Below are 25853 nucleotides of genomic sequence, written 5' to 3'. Positions count from 1 at the left end.
GTAGACTTCGGAGCAGGGATAACGAGAAACATTTCATTATAACAATAAAAGTTAAATCATCAAGACATAATCCTAAACATGTACACATCTAACAAGAGAGCATTATATATGCAAAAACTGACAAGTTAAAGGAGAAATAAACAGATCCATAATTAAAGAGAATTCAACACTCCTCATTCAGTAATTCATAAAACAGGTATGCAGAAAATCAGTTAAGGATACATAAAATTTGAAATACACTATCAACTAACTTGACATAATTAGTATTGATAGAACACTCCATCCAACAACAGCAAAAATCCACAATCTCTTCAACTACACACAGAACATTCACCAAGATAAACCATATGCTGGCCCATAAAACAAGTCCCCTATACATACAAACTTTCAGGTTTCGAACTTTCAAAGACACGAACGTGTGTTTACATGTCCAATCACGTAAATTATTTCAAGTGTCTGGCGTACATTGTCATGTGCCTGCATCCTCTACAAGTGGTTGTGCTTTTGTGTACTTTACTGTACAGTACTGTTGCTCTGCAACATGAGGAGCTTACTAATGAAGACCTGATGGAATTGGAGGCCCAGAGAAAGGACGAAGAGAGACAAGAGGAAGAAAAAGTAACTGAAGAACTGAAGAGACTGATGACACAGGAAATGGCAAGGGGATTTCCTTTATTTGAGGAGGCACTGTTAGTTTTTGAGGCACAGGACTCAAACATAGAATGCTACATGAAGGTTGCAGCAGCTGTTCAGAATGCAGTCCAGTGCTACCGTGTCATCTATGACAGAAAAAAAGAGCTACTACCCAGACATCACTGGAATGTTTTCTCAAGAGGGTAGATAGAACTGAATCCAGCAAGGAACTGGAACCTGTGCCATCAACGTCAGGCATGAATGAAATTGCAGCCTGCCCTCCATCCCCTATTGCTGACGATCCTTCAGCTCTACCATCTCCCACCTCCTCTCCCTCCTCCAGTCAGTAACTCTTCTTGCCTGTTCACTCGAGGCCAGCGCCTGTAAGCCAGCTGTTGTACTGTACTACTGTACTATTCAAGGTACTGTACTGTAAGATTAAAAATGTTTTCTTTATTTATTGTGTTTGTTTTTTATGTATTATTTGTGTGAAAAGTATTATAAGCCGATTATAGTATATAGTACTATATAGCTGATTGTGTTAGTTGGGTGCCTAGGCTAACTTTGTTTGACTTACAAACTGGACTTATGAACGTGCTCTTGGAACAGAACTCATTTGTATGTAGGGGACTTACTATAAAAGACTATTAAACATACTTAACATGGAATTAAATTTGGAATAACAGAAAGATATCTTATAAAATTTCCCCGATATTTCAAAACTAAACAACACTCTTCTAAATAATCCATTAATCAAAAAAGAAACTGTAAGAGAATTAGAAAATATTTTGAACTAAATGAAAATAACAGAAATCAATTTGTGAGATGCAGCTAAAGCAATGTTTAGAAGGAAATTCTTCTAAATTTTATTATTTTATTACTTATATTAGCAAAGAGGAAAGCTTTTCAATCAGTAATCTAAGTGTCCACCTTGAGATGTTAGAAAAAGAAAAGCAAATTAAACCAAGAGTAAGTAGAGGAAAAAATTAAAAGAAGAGAAATCAGTAAAATTGAAAATGGACAAGCAACAGAAATCCATGCCTCTAAATCAAGAAAAAAACAGGAGGCAGAAATTACCAATGAGTAATGAAAGAAAGTACATCATTACAAATCCTTTAGACATTTAAAAAATAACAAGGAAATATTATAAACGCTTCCATTCCATTTTCAACGTAGACGAAATGGACATTTTTTTTAAGACACAAATTTCCAAAACTGACATAAGAAGAAACAGAAAATCCAAACAGTCCTATATATATGAATTGCCAATAACCAAAAGTAGGAAGAGGCAAGGAAGGACTCTTTCCTGAGCCTTCAGAGGGAGCACCTTGATTTTAGACTTATAGTTTCCAGAACTGTGAGAGAATAAATTTGTTAATTAAACCACATGGTTTGTGGTTATTTGTTATGGCTACCCTAGAGAAACTACTACACATGTTAATATTTTGGACGTAGTAGAATAAAAAAATGTATTAAAGGTATGAAATTTAATGACAGTTTTTGTTACTTAGTGTGGAGCTACTAGAAAACTTAAAATTACACATGTGGCTTACATTATTTCTAGTGAAGAGCACTAATCTAGCTAGTGCAATATGGCAAGAAAAAACTAAAGGAATACTGATTGGAAATGAAGAAGCAAAACTGGCTTTCTCTGTAGACATGATGATTATGTATTAAGAAAATCCTAAAGAATCCACATAAAAGCTACCAGAACTGAAAAGTGAATGCAGTAAGATAAAATACAAGGTCAACTTTGTATTGCATTTTTATATACCATCAAGAAACAAATTTGAAAAAGAAAATTTAAAATACAGTATCACTGACAACAGCTAGCATCAAAAAACATGAAATACTTGGGGGATCAATTGAACAAAATATGAGCAATACCTATAAAATGAAAATTACAAAACACTGCAAAAAAAAAACCCTAAAGATATTTAAATAAAGAAGAGATATGCCATGTTAAAGTATCAGAAGACTCACTATTATTGAGATGCCAATTCTCCCCATCAGGCTTTTTGTAGAAACTGACACTCTTATTCTACAATTTATAAGAAAATGCTAAGGATATAAAATAACCAAAACAATTCTGATAAAAAGACAATGGTAAAGGACAAACACTACCTGATTGCAAGGCTTGCTATAAAGAAACAGTAATGAAGACAATACAGTATTGGTATAAAGACAGACATTTAGACCAACGGAACAGAGAGAGACCAGAAACCAACCCGCGGTAGGTAGGTAGGTAGGTAGGTAGGTAAGTAGGTAAGTAGGTAAGTAAGTAAGTAAGTAATAAATAAATAAATAAATAAATAGGAATCAGATCTCACATAACCTCCAAACCAGCAAGTAAGTAAGTAAGTAAGTAAGTAAGTAAATAAGTAAATAAATAAATAAATAAATAAATAAATAAATAAATAAATAGGAATCAGATCTCACATAACCTCCAAACCAGTAAGGGGGACTAATATGAAGAAAGGAAGAGACAGAGGGAGGGAAGGAAGGGAGGGAAGAAAAATTAAACTCTACAGAATAAAATAACAAGGTGCTATGATAATACCTGATCTCGCTAACTAGACAGTGTGATCAGGAAAGACCTCTCAGAAAAGTAACAGGTAAACGGAAGAGTACATGTAAAGGCTCTAAGGGAAGGAATCTAAAAGTAGGCCAGTGTGACAGGTGCACAGTAGGCAAGGAGAAGATAAGACTACAGAGATAGGGCTTTTCAACCAGAGGAAAATGTCTGTATAGTTCTCTATTCTATCCACTTTTTTCCATCCCTACCACTGCTGTTCTCAATTCTCATCTAGATGCCTACAAGACCTTCTAGCTGATGAACCTGCAGCCTCACTCAAGCTGCTCTCCCAAATCCATCCTTCACAACTGAGCCAAAGATATTTAACTGCTTAAAATTATTAAATGGCTCCCTGTTCCCTACAATGTGTAGTCTTAATTTCCCTTCTGACTTTTAAGATCCTTCATGACACAGCCCCTACTTACCCCTCCAGCTTACGCCCCACTTCCCTCCAAAACTACCTGTGGCCCCACACTAAGTTACTTGCATCTTAATAAAACCCACCACATGCTTTCAGTACTTTGTGCCTTTTCACATCTTTGAGTTTTAAATCAAATGTCTCCTCTGTAAACCACCTCTAATACACACCAAACGCACTTAGGTATTTCTCTCTGCTCCTATAGCATCATTTGCTCTATTCTAGATTTGTCATGATGCGGTAGTTATGATGCTTACCTACAAGACTATGATGCTTATCCTACTAGACTTTAATATACAGACTGTATGTTATTCATCTTTTTATCCCTAGCAGATAGCACAGTACCTATTTAACAAAGGCTTTTTTCCATAATTAAAAAAGAGAGACTCCTAACATTTATGCTTTTAGGATCTAAGCATCCCTAAAGTAAGCATACACAATGACAAACTAGATTCAAGGAATCCTTTAAAATATTTCAAAGATTTTTAAAATCCTATAAAATGACTCTTCCATAAGTCAAATAATTATAAATCTAGATTTGTAAATATTAAATTTGGTTGAAATGAGGTCCTCTTAGAAATATTTATGCCCCACAATATTACCATAAGAATTAAAAATTTTAGGGACTTCCCTGGTGGTCCAGTGGTTAAGACTCCGCTTCCAATGCAGGGGCTGCGGGTTCAATCCCTGGTCAGGGAACTAAGATAGGTCGTGGCAAAAAAAAAAATATATATATATATATATATATATATAAAAGAATATTATTATATTGAAAAATAAAATTAATAGAATTATTACAGAAACTTGTAGCAAGTAACAGAAAATTATAAATTTATATTTTAATCCCTATTCAATGAATTCAAGTCACAAATGCACATCTACAGTTTTCACCTTGCTTTCAGCTCTCAATCAAATACCATATTATAGGAACCCTCATGATCCACTGCAAAGGAAGTAGTTCAAAGAATGTTTACATTTTCAAAAGTTTAATTTGGCTTGGACTATCATACTAGCAAAAAGATTTCATTATAGCATTAAGATTGAAAAAGTGGAATTACTAAAATATTAAAAGACAGAATAGAGAACAAACGTATGGACACCAAGGGGGGAAAGTGAGGGGGGGAGGTGTGGGATGAATTGGGAGATTGGGATTGACGTGTATACGCTAATATGTATAAAATAGATAACTAATAAGAACCTGCTGTATAAAAAATAAATAAAATTCAAAAAAAAATAAAAGAATAATGGTTAAATAAACTGTGACAGTACAACTTTGGACTACTACAAAACGATAAAATATAGCCATATGTAGCACAATATTATGTTTAAAAAGACAATTATATGGGGCTTCCTTGGTGGCGCAGTGGTTGAGAATCTGCCTGCCGATGCAGGGGACACGGGTTCGAGCCCTGGTCTGAGAAGATCCCACATGCCGCGGAGCAACTAGGCCCGTGAGCCACAACTACTGAGCCTGCGTGTCTGGAGCCTGTGCTCCGCAACAAGAGAGGCCACGATAGTGAGAGGCCCGCGCACCGTGATGAAGAGTGGCCCCCGCTTGCCGCAACTGGAGAAAGCCCTCACACAGAAGCGAAGACCCAACACAGCCAAAAATAAATAAATAAATAAATAAATAATTTTAAAAAACAATTCACATTATTTAAAAAAAAAAAAGACAATTATATGAACATTAGCCACAGAATTATACACAAGTATAGACAGGATTAGTATAGTATTATACTAATATAGACTTCCCTGGTGGCACAGTGGTTAAGAATCCGCCTGCCAATGCAGGGGATACGGGTTCGAGCCCTGGTCCAGGAAGATCCCACATGCTGCCGAGCAACTAAGTCCGTGCGCCACAACTACTGAGCCTGTGCTCCAGAGCCCGCGAGCCGCAACTACTGAGCCCACGTGCCACAACTACTGAAGCCCGCGCGCCTAGAGCCCGTGCTCTGCGACAAGAGAAGCCACTGCAAGAAGCCCACACACCACAACAAAGGGAAGCCCCCGTTAGCTGCAACTAGAGACAGCCCACGCACAGCAACGAAGACCCAACGCAGCCAAAAAAATAATAAAAATAATAAAGAAAACCTTACTTAAAAATATATATATATATATTATAGAAGTATAACAGAACTAGACTACAGAAAATTGTAAATGTAAGCAGGGAGAATTAATTTTTTTCTTTTGAATTTCTCTTAATCATGTTATATTCTTTTCCAATAAAAAGTTAGTTTTCAAATACCACATGAAGAGAATTATATTACATTTACTTACTTATATGTATTATGTACTGACATAAATTTAAACAAAATTTTTAAGTTTAAAAACTACCTAATTTTTTCCCACAAAATACTAAGTTTTAAATTTCAAATAATAAAGTTATCTGATTTTGGAATTTCCTACAATCTGATGCTAAAGACCTACCCTTTTACGCCAGCTATACTATGTAAACTCATTCCCCACGTTTTAACACTTTTAGAGGAATCTCCAATTCCAACAAGGCATCCCATCACTGCAAGTCTGTCAAACTGACAATCTTAAAGAGGAGGTACAACTTGTGGTACCAGCACAGAGAAGATAAAATTTTAATTCATATACTATGAAAGCTTATTTGCCCTTACTATCTAAGTTTCAGCAGATACATTATATTGGAAATACAAATTAAAACAAATTCCATTTGCAAATCAAAAAGACCAAATGAGGGCTTCCCTGGTGGCGCAGTGGTTAAGAATCCGCCTGCCAATGCAGGGGACACGGGTTCAAGCCCTGGTCCGGGAAGAACCCACATGCCACGGAGCAGCTAAGTCCATGCGCCACAACTACTGAGCCTGTGCTCTAGAGCCCGTGAACCACAACTACTGAGCCCACGTGCCACAACTACTGAAACCCGTGCGCCTAGAGCCCGTGCTCCTCAAGAAGAGAAACCCCCGTAATAAGAAGCCCACACACTGCAACGAAGAGTAGCCCCCATTCGCCGCAACTAGAGAAAGCCCACACGCAGCAAAAAAGACCCAACGCAGCCAAAAATAAATGAATAAATAAATAAATTTAAAAAAAAAAAAGACCAAATGAAACAACCTGCCTCTGACTCAGCAGCTTTTTTACTTTACAACCTGTACTTAAGTTGCAAGGATAAGACTGAAACCTAACTTTCAAACTGAGAAGCAAAACCAGTGCAAAATCAATATTTGTCTTGGCAGGAAACTCCAATGAAAATATGAGATGTTTTGGTCTCAACTCGAGATATAGAAGAGCAAAGGTTCCTCCTTGGGTTATTATTTATCATGCAAAATCCCTTGTCTATAGCTACAAATTAGCTTTTATTGCAGATACTTAACATGTTTCTTTATAGGCAGCGCCTCAGCCAAATAACCTTCCAAATCTGGCACCATGAATTGTTACAGCTTACACACCACTGCAGTTCCTTGTAATTTAAAACATTTGCCTTTTAAGAACAGTCTCCACACACCAACTCTACTGCCAATTTCTCCAGCTGAAAGCTCGAGTTTATACTACAAAACACTATATTTACTCTCAACAACAGAATGCGCTCATTTACAAATTACACAAGAGTAAATGACTCCAATACACAACTTCAAAATTTCTAACATCATACCTTCTCCATTATCCAAATTAGCAAGTCTAAACAGTAGTACACTAAGTGAGGTACTATGACCAAAGTCAACTGCCATATCATCAGTTCGGTAAAATCAGTAATACAAAAGATAGACCCCTAATCCCAATCAACTATTTGGCAAAATGGCCACAGGAGATACCAATATCATCAGTTCAGTAAAATCAGTAATACAAAAGATAGACCCCTAATCCCAATCAACTATTTAGCAAAATGGCCACAGGAGATACCAATGATGGGAAAGTGTGGATTGAGTTTGCCATTACTAGAAAAACGAGTCAAAGCAAGTCTGTATGAGAGGCAGATTAACCTCATGAATACAAATCTAAGTTCATTTCTGAGTTCCAGTCTCACACCAAGAAGGCAGTTTATCAAATTTTTAACAGTAATACAAAGAACAGGGCAAAAAAAAAAAGAGAAGTTTTTTTTTTCACGGTAACGTTGATAAAGAACAGGTATCCTTCAATGCTCAGAGATGAAGTTTTCCTTTTACAACCAGTTTTTCTCTTATCACGTGTACACAGAAAATCCGACAGTTCTCTGCATTTCAGATAGCTTAATACACACGATCACCTCAAATCAAATATTTATTGAAAACTTACCTCCTTAGCACTAACATTCTCTCCTTACTAATCCTTCACCTTCTAAACTGAGACCGGAAGGGAAAACCTACTCCTACGGTAAATTAGCGTCTAGGGAGAACATCTTAACACGAGTTTGCACACAATTAAGCAGGTTCAGTAAATCAATTACCCAGACTACAATGCTTGACAATTTCTCTGAAGCAAAAACACACAGACAGCTTAGGGTTCATTACTGGAGATGACTCTTTCCCTCGCATTTGCACAAGTAACTTCGGTAACCGCCCTAAATTTTCCCGTGTGAAACAAACAGGTAATAGGAAGGAGGGGGGGGTACAATTTAAAAAGTGGGTCATTTCGTATTTATTCTGATGAGGTACGATCTTCGAGAAGGAAAAGGTCTGTGAAGCAGAAAAAAAAAAAGGAGGAGGGAACAGATGACAGCATCCTCAATGCAGAAAAGTTACAGCTCTTTACTGGAGTCAGCAGTAGGGGCTCATTAGTTGGTTTTCTGGTTTAGTCACTCGGAGTTGAATGAAACCTGCCTTCCTAAAAGTCATCGCCAACAAAGAAGCCCTGAGGATCCGCCACGGCAAGGCGGAGGAGGAAATGTCCTCAATTCACCTGCGACACCTGCCCAGGTCCCCAGTTCTCTCCCCGCCCTGGCCCCCAGCCCCCTCGGGTACCCCGGTCCCCGCCCCTTGCCCCCCCCCACCCCCAGGCAGCAGTCTCCTCGGCGGTCGCGAAGGCCCAGACCCCTCGCGCTTCCTTCCACCGCAGTGGCTCTCCGCAGCCGGGGCGGCGGCACGGGGAGGCCCTTCCCGGAGTGGCCTCTCCCCCATCACACCCCGCAGGCTCCGGGGACTCCCCGCCCCCGGAAACCGCAGAAAAACTAGGCCGAGGATGCCAGCCCAGGCCATTCCACGCCTCCTCGGCGACCCCTGCACGCCGGCCCTCGGAACTCAGCCCTCCGAGCTGCTACCTGCCCAGCGCCCACCCGGCCCGGGAGCGCGGGGCTAGCTGACGGGCGGCGCAGGGTTCCTCCGCGAAAGGCCCTCCGCCGCAGACTCACCTGCCGCCCGCTCCTCCTTCAGCGCCACCCGGGCACAGCCCCTTCCTGGGGCATGAAAGCGCCGGCTTCGGGCCTGGGCGCCCTGGGCAGGGCAGGGCGGGGGACTTGCTCTGGCGGCCGCCGCCGCCACTGCCGCCACCACCGCCCGCTCTGCGCCTGCGCCGCCTCCCGGGCTGGGTCTCGAGGGGCGCCGCTTGCAACGAGGGGTAACAGCCGGGAGCGCGAGCTCGCGCCGGCGCCTCGGCTCACCGGAGGCCGGTAGTGCGGGCGGCGGGTTGCCTAGGAGCTGCGTGCTGCACTGCTGCCCCGACAGCTGACGGCCATGTTTCTATTCCCTTTTTCTTTTTTTCCTCCCTCTCCTTCCGCCCCTTTCCACAGAACAGCACTTTCCTTCCCCCCTCCCGCTCCCTTTCCTACTGCGGGGGCGGTGGAAAAAGGCGTGGGGGAGGGGTGGGGAAGGGAGGACTTGGGGGCGGGGCAGCGCTCAAGCCCCGCCCCCGGGGAGGGCCGAGGCCGCACGGCCACTGCTCCCCTTCCCCCCCGCACCCCGCCGCGACACCCTCAGGGCGCGGGGGTGCCAGTGCCGACAGCCCGTCAGCCCCGCCTCCGCGTCCGCGCGGCGGGTCCCGAGCAGAAACAGAGCCAGGGAGAAAGGGCTCAAGGCACTACTTTGCACCCCTTCCTGCGGCGCTCAGACTCGCCTGTGGTGCGGCTTTATTGCCTTGGCCTCAAGCAGGTGGCGGCTGATCTTTTCCGGTTTTTCAAAGGCGAGGAAAGGGACTCCGAGTCCCTCGAAGTCACTGAGGACAGTGCTGAGAGAGATGCAGGTCTCTGGATGAGAAGTTTCCTTCCCAGGATGGGAGTTGGAATTCCCACGTATGACAGGGGGCCTCCCAGGCAGTCGAGAGACCCGCCGACTGGGGCTTCCCTAAGTCCTTCCTGGCTGCAGCGGCCCTTGAGAGTCCTTGACCGCCCTCGGTGTCGCTACCTCGGCAGTGATTTGGGGATGGGAACTCAGAACTTGGAAATCGCTCGTTTAAATAATCAGTCCTCTCAGGCCTCCTAAGTAAATGTAGCCTCCTTATCTACACGGCTGCATGCATGGTCCGTTCCCTTAATGCAAACTTCATGAGATATTATTAACTACGTTTTGAAATAATTATATATATGTAATTATATATACATGGAAAAATAACAACTAGTTATTCAGGAAGAAGCAAATGGTTTGAAACAAATTAGGAGAACTTTTTTACCTCCTGGCAAAAAAAAAACTGGCGAGTGACTTCACAGATTCCATGGCAGGTCAGAATTAGAATTGGCAAGATTTGTGCATTTCTAATGAGTATTCACATACATAATGATCATTTGCCTGAGAATTACTCTCTCCTTATTAAATCTGTATTTTTGCTGAAAAGTAAGAGATTAAACCTCGGTCATGAGGGTCCTGTTGTCAATTTACTTCCAAAGTTTATTGCATATATGGATAGTTTAAATTTTGTAGCCAATAGCAGAACCTATTTCCCTGACCACATTAGCAGTAAGAATTGATTCAGTAGAAATACACAGCAATAAAAATGTCTTATTTAATAATAGTTTGGAGTCATTCTGAGCCTCGTGGAAACCAATCTTTGACAGTGACCATCTGGACAGAAGTTTAGGAAGGAACTAATACTTCAGAATTCAGCTTGTGGACTTCTTGTCCTTCCTTTCTCAAGGGCAAATTAATTAATAGTTTAAAATCATTTACAAGATTTTGTAATGGGTACATTTTATTAACACTCATAGATCAAGGGTTTTTTCCCTCTTTTCACAGTTTTTGCACCCACAGAAATGAAAAATGGAAGAAACCAGTATATCTCTTCCGTTTGATTGACAAGTTTTTCTCAATTTGCAATGTAGGATTTAAGGATGTCTTTAATTTTTTTTTCACTATTTTAACTGTCCTATAGATTTACCATACATTTCCATTGCCATATTCTACCCAAAATTTCATAGAATGAACTTGTATGTTTGGGGTCTAATTTTTTGTCTAAGGTAGCTATTAAGTCTGAAAGTCCTTGAGTCAGCAGCAGCCTTTTCAACTGCACTCTGATGGACCCAGGGCTAAAATAAGTTCATCTTAATTTTTAACACATAAATATTTACTGTCTAAAAAGTGGGAAGGGAGCTGGAGAGCCCAACATGGCATAACATATAGCATAATTGTTTTCGTAATGGTATCACAGTTTCCATTGAGTCTGTATAGATACAAGAATGCTTAGAAGAATCAGCCCACTGAAGAGGGGCATACAGACGTCAGATTGGACATGGTCAATTTCTGCAGACTTCTGCGGATCAGCAGTGCAAAAGAGTTGAATGGAAATGTTGAAATTTTTCTTAAAATAAGCAAGATGTTTTAGGCAGACATCTTCAGTGCTGCAGCAGCCACGTTATTTTCATCTTCCTAGTTGTTGTCTTCAAAAACTCCTAAACATTGCTTTTCATAGAAATATTCAAAGACCTTTATACTACTATGCTTTTTTTGTTATGCTCACTAGTTTTATTTTTTAGATTCCACATATAAGTGATAACATATAGCATTTGTTATCACTATCTATTAAGTCAGATTTCTCTATCTGACTTAATTCACTAAGCATAATACCCTCTAAGTCCGTCCACGTTCCTGCAAATGGCAAATTTTCATTCTTTTTTATGGCTGAGTAGTATTCCACTGTGTGTGTGTGTGTGTGTGTGTGTGTGTGTGTGTGCATGTGTGTGTGTGTATCACATCTTTATCCATTCATCTGTTGATGGCCACTTAGGTTGCTTCCATATCCTGGCAATTGTACATAGTGCTGCTTTGAACATTGGGGTACATGTATCTTTTGAATTAGTGTTTTTGTTTTCTTCAGATACATAACCAGCAGTGGGATTGCTGGATCATATGGTAATCCTACTTTTACTTTGTTGAGGAACCTCCATACTGTTTCCACAGTGGCTGCACCAATTTACATTCTCATGAACAGCCCTGTGATAGCTTACGTGTATTCACGTCACGTTCTCTTCCAAATCCCCAGTACCTAGCAGAGTACCAAGTACATGATAGGCTCTCAAAAAGTACTTGATGAATGACTGAAATAAATCAGACTATGGTTCCCTCACTTTCTTCTACTCTGTCCTTAGACAGGTTACTTAATTTTACTCATCTTTCAAGTGTGTGGAATGATATTCATAAATAAGCTCATTTATTAACTTATAATAAGCTATAATTATCAAAGAGGCCAGTTCAGTAATCAATACTTAGCATATGTGATAGATGGCCTCTCATTCATTATAGCTTACCCTGGTAATGATCCCTGCCTCCTGGTTTATGCCCTTGTGTAATCCCCTTCCACTGACTGTGGGGTGCTCTTATTGACTGGCTTTAACACGCAGAATACGTCAGAAGCAATGAGATGTCTCTAACAAGATGAGGTTATAAAAAAGACTGGGGTTTCAGTCTTTGATTCTCTCTCTCATCTTCTTGGGTTGGTCACTCTGGGGGAAGCCAGCTAGCATGTCATCAGGCAGCCTTGTAAGTGATTTCAGAAGTGGATCCTCCCCAAGATGAGCTTTGAAATGACTGCAGCCACAGCCAACACATTGATTGCAGCCTCTTGACAGATCCTGAACCAAAATCCAGCTTAACTGCTCCCGGATTCTTTACTCACAGAAACTCTGAGATAATAAATGTTTCTTGTTTCCAACTGCAAAATATTGGTGTAATTTGTTGCACAGCAATAGATAAATAAAACAGCACAGTAATACCTAGAAGATAGCAAGTACTCATTAATGGTAGCTCTTCCTGGGAATTCCCTGGTGGTCCAGTGGTTAGGAACCCATGCTTTCACTGCTGAGGACGTGGGTTCAATCCCTGGTCAGGGAACTAAGATCCCAGAAGCCATGTGGCATGGCCAAAAAAAAAAAAAAAGTAGGTCCTCCTTTATTGATTATATCTGGGTTCAGCATGTGATACTTAGCATCCTATGATGCCAAGTTAAATGACAGTGTTTACAGTTGCAGTAAGAGAAGGTATCCAGGAAAAGTGGAGAGACTAGCTTGCCTGATATGTTATTTGTAAACTATCTTTGCTTCAAGAGAATCATTAAAATGTATTTCATATGATGTCTAGGACTTGCTTCAGAATAATGCAGTGGGAGCAGGAAGGTGAGTAAGTAGGGGTTTAGGTAAAATAAAATTGGAAATATGTTGAAGCGGAATGTTTGGTACTTGAGGGTTCCTTATGTTGTTCTCTACTTTTAATGTCTTTTTGAAATTTTCCATATTAAAAAAGTTGTTTTAAGTATTCCATGAAATTGTAAGTTTAGAGCTGAGGGGAATCTTTAGAGATTATCTAGTCTAATTAACTCATTTAATAGATGGGGAAATTAAGGCCCAGCAAAGTTTATTGACTTACCTAGAGTCTCCCAGTCTCAGTTTTGGTGATTTCATAATTGAGTATTGAGTAGAAACAACAGTTGACACTTGAACAACATGGGTTTGAACTGCGCAGGTCCACTTATACGTGCGTTTTTTTCAATAAATGCATGCTACAGTGCTACACCATCTGCAGTTGGCTGAATCGTTGGATGTGGAATTGCAGATATGGAGGGCTGACTATAAAGTTATATGCAGATTTTCGACTGCATGAGGGGATTTGCACCCCTAACCCATGTGTTGTTCAGGGGTCAACTGTACTAAGTTCATGGCTCTTTATTTTCCCAAACAGAAAAACTTGCTCCAGATTTCCTATAATCCACACCTTGTAGACTAACAAGTTACTGGTTCTAGCCCCTCATAATCAGTTTTCAAAAACATAGCCTTTGAAGGCCCGGTGCTTCATACTTGTAGGCATTCTTAGTTATTCTTTTAGAAAGAGTTTTTAGTAAGAATGACATCCACAAACACTAGATCTGCTTTATTCATACGCTATCTAAATGACTCAGTGTGCTCTGCTCTCCACAGGGGGCCCTAGGACACTCTTCTCTTTGTGCTGCACTCCAGTATCTTATCTGGCTGGGGACTCTGTCTCAACTTTATCAGAACAGGCTCTTCTAGAGTCTTTCAGAGTTACTCAGCACATTCTTTATCCAGCTCTCTCCAAACATGGCTGGAGTAGGAGTGGGAAGGACTGACACAAGGCTCTTGGTCAGAGGAGAGTAAGTGTTCCCGAGAACAATGTCCCAACAGATCATAAAGAAGAGTTTAGAGAAACTAAACTCTTAGCAGAGGGAGAGAAACAGAGAAAGATACTGGGCAGAGAGGCTGAACAGGAAGGTAGTCTATATGAATATCTGAGTCACAAAACCTGCTGCCCATGACTGGCTTTTATGAGCTCCCTGCAGTATTTCAAGTGGAGGAAATAGTCCTCCGCCCTCACTCAGTCTTTCCCCACTGTTGGAAACCAGTGTCTGTGCTAACTTGAATACCACTTTAGCACCTACCAAGTCCAAATGTGGCCATCTGCCCTAACTGGCACTGGTCTATATCCATCCATCCAGACACGTTCCTAGTTTCCCAAAGGCCACAGGACTGTCACTTATCCTGAGCTCAACACTTATCTGCTTCCTCCAAACCCCTTTTTTTCTGGGCCTCAGTTATGATATTCCTCACATCATAGCAAATTGTCCTGAGCACTGATCAAAAAATAGTTATATTCTTTATTTCAAAGATTAATTTTTAAAAACATTTTATTATAGAAAACAATAAAAATAATAAAATATAAACAAAAATAGCAGTATAATGAACTCTTCTGTATCCATCAACCACGTTCAACTCATAGTTAATCTTGTTTCACGTGTGCCCTTCTGACTTCTTTCTTTGAGTGTTTTGAAGCGAATACTCAGCATCTCATTTCATCTGTAAGTATTTCAGCATCTATCTCTAAAAGATAAGGACTTTTTAAAAACCATACCCACAAGGCCATTCTTGACATTAAAAAATTTTTTTAATCAACATTTTATTTTAGTAAATACTTTGTTAATTTTTTTAGTGACAAAGAACCTAGAAATATTGATATTGTGTCCTCTCTCATCCCTTCCCACTCCTTATGGATCTATTCCCTTGGATACAACTCCTGCCCAGAGGGTTTGAGTTTGCTGTACACCTCTTTGATTGGTGAACTAGTAACTAGAATGTTACTAGAATGTTACTGTCCCATTCCCAACTTTTTTCTAGTTTCCTCCATGCTTCAGAGAATATAGGGTAGGGATTCTTTCCTTTCAAGTTTCCCCCCCTAAAGATGGTTCATTAGTCAGTTCAAAAACTCCATAATACATAAGAATCAGAGACTGCCTAAAAATCTCAAAAGTGATACTCTATTTCCAACTTACATTTAATCTGAGTGCAATAGGCAAAATAATGCTTGACATGCCCTAACAAAAAAAGAATTGGGATCTGATGCTGATACCCTTTAATACCTATTCAAATTTCCCCCTAGTTTTATAGTTCCTTTCACACAGAAAAGGAGAAAATGAACTAAAGTCAATTCTAGAAGCTGTCTCTTAAAGGGATCAATAGAAAACAATTATTTCAACCCCTTTTTGTTCCAGGTTTAAGCTCTTCTTCATCCTTAAGTGATCTCATTCAACTCAATGACATTAATACTATCCGTGTGTTGTTCACTCCCAAATTTACTGCTCTAGCTCTAGTTTTCCCTAAGCTATAGATTCAACCATCAGACTACCTCCAATGTCTAAATGGCATCTCACACTTTACATGTCAAAACACAACTCTTAGTTCCCTCCCTGTCTTGCCTCTCCCCCCACAAAAAAACTATTCCTTTTTAAGCTACCTCATTTCGTGATACCATCATCTCCTCTCCTACCAAATGATGTCCTCCTCAATCACCAGATTCAAAGGTGGATCAACTGAACTGAAGACATCATTTGGCAAGCTAGAGGAGAAGTGGAGCAGGGGTCAGCACGGGGAGAACTGTCCAGCACGTTCAGGGCCAGTGCCAGGGAGCCACACAAGGACCAGCGTCTATAGAGCATTGATTGCCATTCAGCAGTGTGCAACATGCAGTCACGTGAAGTTGTCACCTTAGCTGTGTGTTTGGTGGTTGAGTGGTGTGGTCCTTCCGTTGACAGCAGCCTGCACATAGCTGTGGTTCTTGACTAAGAGAGTGTAACGTAAGCCTGTGTCCTGAGACTTGAACCCCTAACCACAGTGTCCATGTAAACAACCACCCCTTTTTACATTTTTAGGAAACAGGCCAGGGTGACTTGACACCCGCAGGAACAGTGGTAGTACAGAAGGAAAAGCCTTAGCACTAACACTTGGGAGGGACTGGGCAAAGATGAAACCACCACCTTGCAGAGAAAACGTGTTAGCTAAGCTGTGTTCCAGCATGCGTTACAGTGCTGTTGACCATGAGTTCAACGTTGATGAATTGATGATATTAAATATGGTGTCTTTAAGCAAAAACACACATAAAACTAGGTGATGTGTTGATTGGTTGACACAAATGTTGTGAACAGAGGCTCTCAGAAACCTAACCGTTATTCCCACTAGGAACAATGGCTTAGTGTTTGCTAATTCAGTATTCTCTGCCTACCCTATTTAAAACAGCACTCACATTATATCATCTTGCCCTGTCTTCCCCATACTGGTCACTGACATTTATTGTCTATTTATGTGTTTACTATCTCCCCTACCAGTATGTAAACTCCATAAGTATAGGAACTTTTATTTCATAAAACTTTTATTTTATTTTATTATCCTGGTACCTAGAACAATAGTAATACTCCATAAATATTTGAAGCTGAATCATTCGGATAATTAAGCAGGCCTTTTAGGAATCCATTCTCTCCACCAATTTTCAACCTTTATGTTTCTGGTCGTTTTTCTGTCCTTAGGATTGCTGAAGGCCTAGCACAGGTAAACCCCAACTGGTCCCACATCTCCAATCCTGCAGATATGCCTGAGCATGTCTGAAATCTCTGGGACTCTTATTATCCATATTTCTTCCCTGTGCAATCTATGTAAGAAGGTTCTTCGAGTTGGGTCCAGAGCTTTCAATATGATTGTAAACAATTCTATGATAGCAATAACCATTAACTGACTAATGCCTAAAAGAGAAGAGCAAGTTACCAAATTCTGCCTTAACTGACTTGAATGACATGTTAATTCTCAACTAAATGGTTTATTTACTGATGACTGCTGCCTTCAAGAATTATTAAAAGGAATTCCCTGGCGATCCAGTGGTTAGGACTCCATGCTTCCACTGCTGTGGGCCCAGGTTCGATCCCTGGTGGGGGAACTAAGATCCTGCAAGCTGTGCAGTGTGGCCAAAATAATAATAATAATAGCATTTTGAGCATGTCAAAAGGAAAATTATATTGTGTTTACTTTAGTTGTAAGGTTATTTGCTATTTTAATACTCTTTTGATGTGCTAATATCTCCTAACGAGGGTCATTAATTAAGAAAGTAAAAGGAGAAGGAAAGATTCTGCAGAAAATTTATATCTATTCCCACTACTCCCCTAAACTTCAGATCCATATTTCCTAGGACTTACTAATCATTCCACATAGATTTCTACCGTCGAATCAAACTCAGTCAAAACTGCATTCATTGGGAAAGAATAGAGCAGACAGTTAGGCTTTTGAATCCTTTTGAATTTTTTTTTTAATTGAAGTATAGTTGATTTACAGTGTTTCAGGTGTACAGCAAAGTGATTCAGTTGTATATATATATTCTTTTTCAGATTCTTTTACATTATGGGTTTTTACAAGATATTGAATATAGTTCCCTGTGCTATACAATAGGTCCTTGTTGTTTATATACTTTATGTATAGTAATGTGTATCTGTTAATCCCAAATCCTTAATTTATCCCTCCCCCACCTCACGCCCATCCCCGCCTTTGGTACCCTAAGTTTGTTTTCTATGTCTGTAAGTCTATTTCTTTCTTTCTTTCTCCTTTTTTTTTTTTCAGGAAGAAAGAGTCTGTTTAATGACACGGCTGGGTCTGGTTACAAACATCAGAAACTGCAAAAGGAAGACAGGCAGTGGCATGGATGGCTGCATGAAGTTGGCACAGGAGGGACACAGGTGCAGTAGCCACAGCAGCAAAACATCCCTGAGGAAGATACACGTGACCACGGGGCACACATGGCGGGTCCCCAGCAACATCGACCTAGATGGGTGGACAGGACCGACTGCCAGCCAGCAGCCAGGAGGGGAAGGGGAGGGAAGGCCCTGGGCGCTCAGAGCTCCAGGATGAGATGTCATCACTGACCCACTGACAGCACCCTGGATCCCCCTCCCACCGGGGCTGTCTCAGCGGCAAAGGCAGAGCTGGCATTTGAAGTTCCTTGACCATGGCCGCTCCCCCAGTGCAGTCAGCCTGTCCGGAACTCCTGGCCCCCTCTCTCTGCCCTTGCCCATTTGGGGGCAAGTCAGGGAGGCACATCCTTTTGTTGGGGGTAGAGGTAGGGAGAGCCAAAGCCTTTTTGCCTGAAGTGGGAAGCAGGAATGTGGGGAGCTGGCCAGAGAGAATGAGCTGGGCTTTGCTGGCAAGATGGGTCACCCCACCCTGCCCATGCAGGCCCAGGTCCTCTCTGTGCTGACGTGGGACCCTTGTCATCTCTGCCAGAACACTGTTCTCTGCCCGGAAGCTACCAAGACCCCTCGGTGGGCAGAACCGAGGCCTCACACGTGCCTCTGGGCCCTCCGTGTGTCTATTCTGTTTTGTAAATAAGTTCCTAGTATTTTTACTTACTCCCTGGGCAAGTTATTTAATGTCCATATTTTCTCATGCATAAAATATCCATCTTGCAGAGTCATTTAAGATTAATTATCATTTGCCACAACTATTTATCAAGCATCTACTATAGGCCAGTCACTATGCTAAGAACTTTCATTGTCTACTACTCCAACCATACAGGTGAATTGTCATTGTGCTGTCTCATGAGATAATGTATGTAAAGCCTCTGTCATAGTGACTGGCGTATACTTGGACAGGGGTTGGCGGACTGCAGCCCTTGGGCCAAATCCAGCCTGATGCCTATTTTTATAAGTTAAGTTTTGTTGGAACACAGCCATGCCCATTTGCTTACTCTTTTCTGTGGCTGCTTTTGCACTATAAGGGCAGCACTGAAGAGTTGTGACAGAGACCATATGGCCCGCAAAGAGAAAAATATTTGCTATCTGATCCTTTACAGAAAAAATTCACCAACTCTTACAGTAGGAGACCAACAAAAGTTACTTGGATGTACTTTTTTTTGGCCATGCCTCGCAGCATGCGGGATCTTAGTTCCCCGACCAGGGATCAAACCCGGGCCCCCTGCGGTGGAAGTCTGGAGCCCTAACCACTGGACCATCAGGGAAGTCCCCAAGTTTGATGTACTTTTTATCCAAACAGGAGGCCAGAAAAATAAAGCACACGAGCAGGGCTAGATAGTGGGTCACGAATGACTAGTTCCAAGGGTGAAAAGATTTTTACCAAAAAATAAAAATAAAACAAAGGAAGAATGACAGAAATGGATGTAAGTAGAGACCGTAATTTGTGGTATCATCTGGCTTCACGACTTTCAAAAGGATTCTTATTAATACACTTGCTTTAGCTTGGGTGGAAGCTCAGGTTGTAGGAGAATCAGTAGCCTGACGAAGATGATGGTCTGATCTGTAAACTTTGTAGGCCAGAAGTGAACAAGCCTTACAACATTAGTCCTTTAACTATAGGTGGTCAGCAATGTTTACCAATCAAGTCGTTTTCATTCTTTAACCTGTTGGAATTACGGCAATCAGAACATCAGATTTTAGAAAGGTAATTTGAAATATTTAAGTGGTTAAAAAGAAAAAGGAAAGTGAAACCATACTGTCAGAAGTTCTTAATCTTGTTTTTCGATATGCTCTTGCTTTTTTTTTTTTTTTTTTAAGATAGCACCATCTTTTAAAATGCTTTTTTAATTTCAGAAGAGTCATGTAAAAGGATAATGATTTCTGGAAAGTGTAAAAAATAAACAAGGAACCATCTGCAGTGTCGTTTCAGGGGAGTTCTGACTCATTAATATGTACTCTCATCTCTACTAGGTTTTTTTTATCATTCAGGGTTTATAAGCTTTTTTTTACTGTGCGTTTTGCCAGTCATGGCATCTCCAGAATTTTTAGGCAGAGTTCAAACTTGTTTCATATTGATAGAGTCAATATCTTAGGGTAACTCTTCTGAAGATTCCATCCTATTAGGGGACAAAGCTCAGAAGCATTTTTAACTTTACCTATTTAGATTAAGTTCAATGACAGCTTATTTTCTTTTTCACTTTGATCCCAATATTCTTCAGCTCTTTAATTTTTTAAACATATGAAAGTTATTTTAGAACTGGACTTATAGACTGGTTTGCTCAGAAGGCACTTAAATCACAGCACCATTAGTAATGTTGTTCTGGTGTGCTGAAAATAAGGTTTTTGAGCCGAAATGTTAGAAAAGGGGTTTACTTTTAGAGAAAGGCCCACAATTATGTGTATAATTCAGCCAGAAAACCTGTCTAAATTACCATTCATATTAAGTAAAGAAAAGGCAAAGGGCTAGTAATTTTTCACTCATGCAGTAAGTATTTATTGAATATCTACTGTATGCCTGCACTGTTCTGGGCACCGAGGATACAGCAAGACAAAACTTACAAAAATTCCTGCGTATTCTAGTGGGGGAAGATAGACAATAAACAAGGTAAATAGGAAAATAAATAATATGGTAGAGGGTGGTAAATGTTAGAAGAAAAATTATGCTGGAAAGGGGAAAGGGGGCTGTTGCGGATAGGGTATTTACAATTGTTAACAGGGACTCCAGTCAGCTTTGAACACTCTAATATAAAATGCTTTGGGGGGGGGCGCTTCCCCGGGGGCTTCCCCGGTGGCACAGTGGTTAAGAATCCGCCTGCCAATGCGTGGGACACAGGTTCGAGCCCTGGTCCGGGAAGATCCCATGTGCCGCGGAGCAAGCAAGCCTGTGCGCCACAACTACTGAGCCCGCATGCCACAACTACAGAAGCCCGGGCGCCTAGAGCCCGTGCTCCGCAACAAGAGAAGCCACTGCAATGAGAAGCCTGCACACCGCAAAGAAGCATAGCCCCCGCTTGCTGCAACCAGAGAAAGCCTGCGCACAGCAACGAAGACCCAACACATCCATAAATAAATAAATAAATAATTTTTTTAAAAAAAAGTAAAATGCTTTGGGGCTTATAAGACACTTAGCTGGAAGCTTGAAGAGGGTTCCAAGAGACAGGAATTGGGACTGGTGGTAACTTGCCCAATTAGCTGATTACTTAAGACCTTATGCATAGGCAGAACATTATTTCATCCCCAGCCTTCCCTATCTTCTTCACCTCCACTACCACTTCTCCCCCCACTTGCTTTTAATTCACCCAATTAAAGTGAAAAGAGGGGGGAAAAAAGTGTTAGAACTATTTTTGCTTGCATTTTGAGCCTGATGCATTTTTAAAAAAATATAAATTCTGATGAGTTCTAGAAATGGAAGCCGTATAAGAGCTAAATTCCCATAGCTTTTGCTATTGCAGGTAAACTGATCACTGAATCCACCCTAGAATTTCTTTCCATTTGAGATATAGCACAGTGTCCTAGAAGGAAATGAGTCAAGAGTTTTGGGTTTTGGGTACCAGGTGTGCCACTACCTACCTAGGCAACCGGAATCAGGTCCTCAGCTGAGAAACTCTAAAGCGCCGTGATTCTTCTTCTTTTTAATCAGTTCAAGTCATTAATTACATAAACCTAGATGAAATATAGCTTCCCTTTTTGTTTCAGGAAGTAAATATTTGTGGCTAAGATGATTAAACTGGGTTTTGTGTATGAATTAAACAGAATATGGGTGTTATGACTGAGTTACATGACTCTTTGGTCTCCAGGAATGTTTTTCACTAGGAGCATGAATCAAATTCTTTGCGTATATTTGTAATTTACATCAAAGTGGATTTTTAAGTGTAGAAAAGATCAATTTGCATAAGTTAATATCAATTTTGATTAAAATTTGAATAGCTTTAGAAAACTAGAATATTTATTTAAGATCAATTTAGGGAAACTGGTTTTTTTTGCTTTTTGACCACAGCATTATACATGAATAAGAACTTGGTAAATAATGATAATTAATTATAATAGCTGCCAGGCAGTTTGATAAGTGCGTTTTATACATTAACTCAGTTAAGACTTACAAGCACCCCATGAAGTAGGTACTATTATTTCCTCCATTTTATAGATAAGGAATCTGGAATTCAGAGAGATTAAATAACTTGCTCAAGTCCTTGAGCCTAAATTTGATCCCAGGTCTATCTGACTCTGCCTGGCTCATTATCAGTATTGCTTTCCTAGGGAAGAACATTCTCATATGAGGTGGCTAAACACTGGCAGAAGAAATTGGCAAGAGATTTGGGGAGAGTTTGGTGCATTCTGTGTGAAAGCAGGGATTTTGAGCAGATTACCTCAAGTGATTCCCATCTATCCCAAAGTTTGTACACCTGGAGCTGCCATTTCTTACTTAAATTTAAAATATTATTTGTTGTAACTTATGTAACAAATGAATATCCATTAATCCTGACATTTGTGTTTTTATTTGCAAGAGAATCCTCAATATGTCCTTCTGATCTCAGAAGATCATTCATTATAAGCCTATTCAAATAGTACATGCAAACTGCTATCAAAAAAACTAAAACTCAACTTTATTGTAACATAGCTTTTTGCCTTTACAAATGGTCCAAGAATATTATGCCTAAAGCACTTTTGATAACCATATTCCAATCTATTTCATTTGGATTTATGTATCACTTAGTGTTTTTGTATATAAAGATACTTATCTTTTCTCTTGCAAGTCATTATTAAATAGCAATTTGTTAGTTCCAGGTTACTGAACACAGAGAAGAATTCTAACATTGCATGAGATATCCTATAATTTAAAAATTTTCACTGTCAGTTTCAATTAGTCTAAGAAGTGTTTTTTTACCCCCAATTAAGTTTCAAGTAATATGCTGAATAGATTTCATTTAATAGTCACTCATGATTCAAAATTATAGTATGTTGGCCAGTATTAATTCATGTTCCCTCAACTTAGGCCTTTAAATAAAGATACGTTTTTAGACATTGACTACAGTATACAAAAGGAAATTGTCAATTAATATATCTGCTTTCTTGAGGTCGGTAGATCACATTAGTGTAATTTAGCCGTAGAAACAAAAGTGTTATAAAAATAGTACAGTAAAATAAAGCAGCTCTATCATGAAACTGAGCCATGTTTGGCTTTTCTATAGAGTTCCAAATCAAGTAAGTCACAGTGAGAGATTATTTCCGCATAGAAGGGAATTCTCACAAAAGTATTGCATGAAAGAAGAGCTGTGTCTTAAGTGTCTAAGATATAAGAATTCTGTAGGGAAGTAATTAGGGATGTGGACCGAAGGGCCAGGGAATCATTCATGTACAAATCATCAGCACAAAGCATTAACCCTGGACACGGTTTTTGGCCCAGGGCTGGCAAATTACCAAAATTGGTACAAGTGGACTGCAGGGAAGGGTTTGGGAGGAAACATGCCCTAGTGTCTGCTAGAAGCTGTCTTGTGATCATAAGGGAAGCCAGTCTCTGATGACAGAGCCAACTTACGTGGGGGAAGAGCAGAGAAATTCACAAGGAAATGGAGCCAGAGTGTGACTGAACTGAACCTAGAGCCCTATCCACCTCTGGACTTCCATTTGTGTGAGTCAGTAAAATTCCTTCTTTTTAAAGCCTTTTGAGATAAATTTCTGATACTTGCAGCTAAAGCATCTTAAAGGAATTCTTGACATGTTAGGGATCTTTACCACCTTTTCATTATATGTGTTGTAAATATTTTCACTTCAGACCATAGATTATCTTTTGTTTACCTATCAGACATTAAAATCTATTTAAAGTTACGAAGATTAAAACAAGTGTGGTATCAGTGTTCAACTAGGAAGACGGATCAGTGAAACAGAATACTTAACTCAAGTAGGAAGACGGATCAGTGAAACAGAATACTTAACTCAAGAGACAGATTTAAGGATAGAAAATAATTTACATTAGGATAAAGTTGAAAAACGATGAATTTTTATTAGTGTTGCTTTGTGACTTATACCACAGCAAAATAAATTGCAATTGATTAAAGGTGTAAGTGTCAAAAAGTAAAGCCATAAAAATGCTAAAATGAAAAATAAAATAACTTTATAATCCTGGCACAAGAAAGATCTTTCTAGGCCTGATGCAAAAGGTAAAAACCATACAGGAAAAGATATGATTACATTAAAATGTGTTCCATTTTTCTTGTTTAACATTTTTCAATTGTGAAAGTAGTATATATTTATTGTGAATTCATTGTAAAACATAAAAACATCAAGCAATACAGAGTTGTATAAAATAAATAGCGTCTCCTTCTTTTCTTCAATCCCTCACTTCATAGGTAACTACTTTTAATAATGTGGATTATGTATTTCCAGACCTTTATCAATACATATATATACATATAGTGTGTGTACCTAAATACATAACTTTTTCAAAACAAGAATCATTCTTAGTAATATTTTGCATCTAGTCTTTCTCCCTGAGCACTGTATCATGGACATCTTTCTTTGTCAGCATATATAGAGCTACTTTACTGTTTTTAACATCTGCCTTGTATATTCCATTATATGAATGAACGATAATGTATTTAATCAACCACTTACTAATGTATATTTTGGATTTTTCTAGCTTGCGAAACTTCCTTACACAAAAGGTTGTAATAAATATATGAAGGTATACTATTATTAATATAAGCAGTTTTTTCAAATCAATAATAAAAATATAAGCAGCACATTTACATAAGAAATAACATAAAATATGATATTTATATAGGAAAAATGGACAAAAACAATGCAGGACAATTCAGATGACTACAAACGGCAAATAAATATATACAAATATATGGCAAATAAATATTTTCGTTTACCGGTAATAGGGAAAAACACAAATTAAAACAGTGAGATATTGCCTTTCATCCAGCAGATCAGCAAAGAGGAGGGGAGGAAAAGGAATAAAAAAAGAGGAAGTAGTGGTGTTGGGAAAAAGGCACTTTTATAGACTAAAAGAGAAGTGTTAATTCGTAGTACTTTTAGCAGGGCAATTTGGCAGTGTTTATTAAATGGCTTAAAACTATGCATAACTTTTATCCTATGAGTCTATTTACAGAAATTTTAACTAAAAAAGTAAGGCTACATCTTAGTTTTTAGTTAAGGTAATTACAGGATTGTTTAAATCCAGTAGTTTAAAAATAATTTAAAATAGTAAATATTCAACAACTTAATTGTAAAACGTCTATGAGATGGACTCCTATGCATCATATTAAGAATGATGTTGAAAATATATTTTTATATGGAAAAGTGCAGGCTAAAAAATAGTATGCATGGTTGATTGCTTTTTAAATTAGTGGGAATATCCATATGCATACACATATACATAGAAAAACACTGCCGCTGAGATTGGTGAGGTTATGGAGAATTTATTTTCTTCGATTTGCTTAACTGTGTTTTCAATGAACACATATTATAATCATCTAACAAAAGCTTAAAATGTTTAAATGAAGGCTATGTTAAAAAATAAGACAGTCTATCAGAAGTAGACTGTGAAGGAAACAAAAGCAAACAGAGAACAGCAGGATTGCTATTGGTAAGAGAGGTTTGCTTACTTTTTAAGAGAACAGCAAATGACTCCCTGCCATATAAGGATGTGTTTTTGAGACTATTATCTCTTTATTCTCTTTGAGACTATCATCTCTTTTATTCTTTATTCTCAAACCAAGTGAAAAGAGAACAAAGCAATAGGAAGAAACTGGTAAGGGCCTTTCACTGATCTGGAGGGTAAGGGGTAGTAAGAAAATTAAATGTCAATTAACTCTTGAAGTAATTTTGTGTAGCAGGAGAATAGTATAG

General features: G+C 39.4%; 1 protein-coding gene across 4 annotated transcripts in view; it reads right to left on the bottom strand.

The window, feature by feature from the left end:
• The window catches only part of DENND4C (DENN domain containing 4C), a 130754-nt gene extending 121453 nt beyond the window's left edge, over positions 1-9301 (bottom strand). For all 4 annotated transcript variants that reach the window (XM_068552562.1, XM_068552564.1, XM_068552563.1 and 1 more), the window contains exon 1: positions 8917-9301. The gene's annotated coding sequence lies outside the window, so the exon portion shown is untranslated. The remainder of the gene's footprint in view (positions 1-8916) is intronic.
• Between the last annotated feature and the right edge of the window lie 16552 nt (positions 9302-25853).

This window comes from Eschrichtius robustus, chromosome 10 (genome assembly GCF_028021215.1).
Source record: "Eschrichtius robustus isolate mEscRob2 chromosome 10, mEscRob2.pri, whole genome shotgun sequence".
NCBI lineage: Eukaryota > Metazoa > Chordata > Mammalia > Artiodactyla > Eschrichtiidae > Eschrichtius > Eschrichtius robustus.
This window is presented reverse-complemented; position numbering and strand designations above follow the sequence as displayed.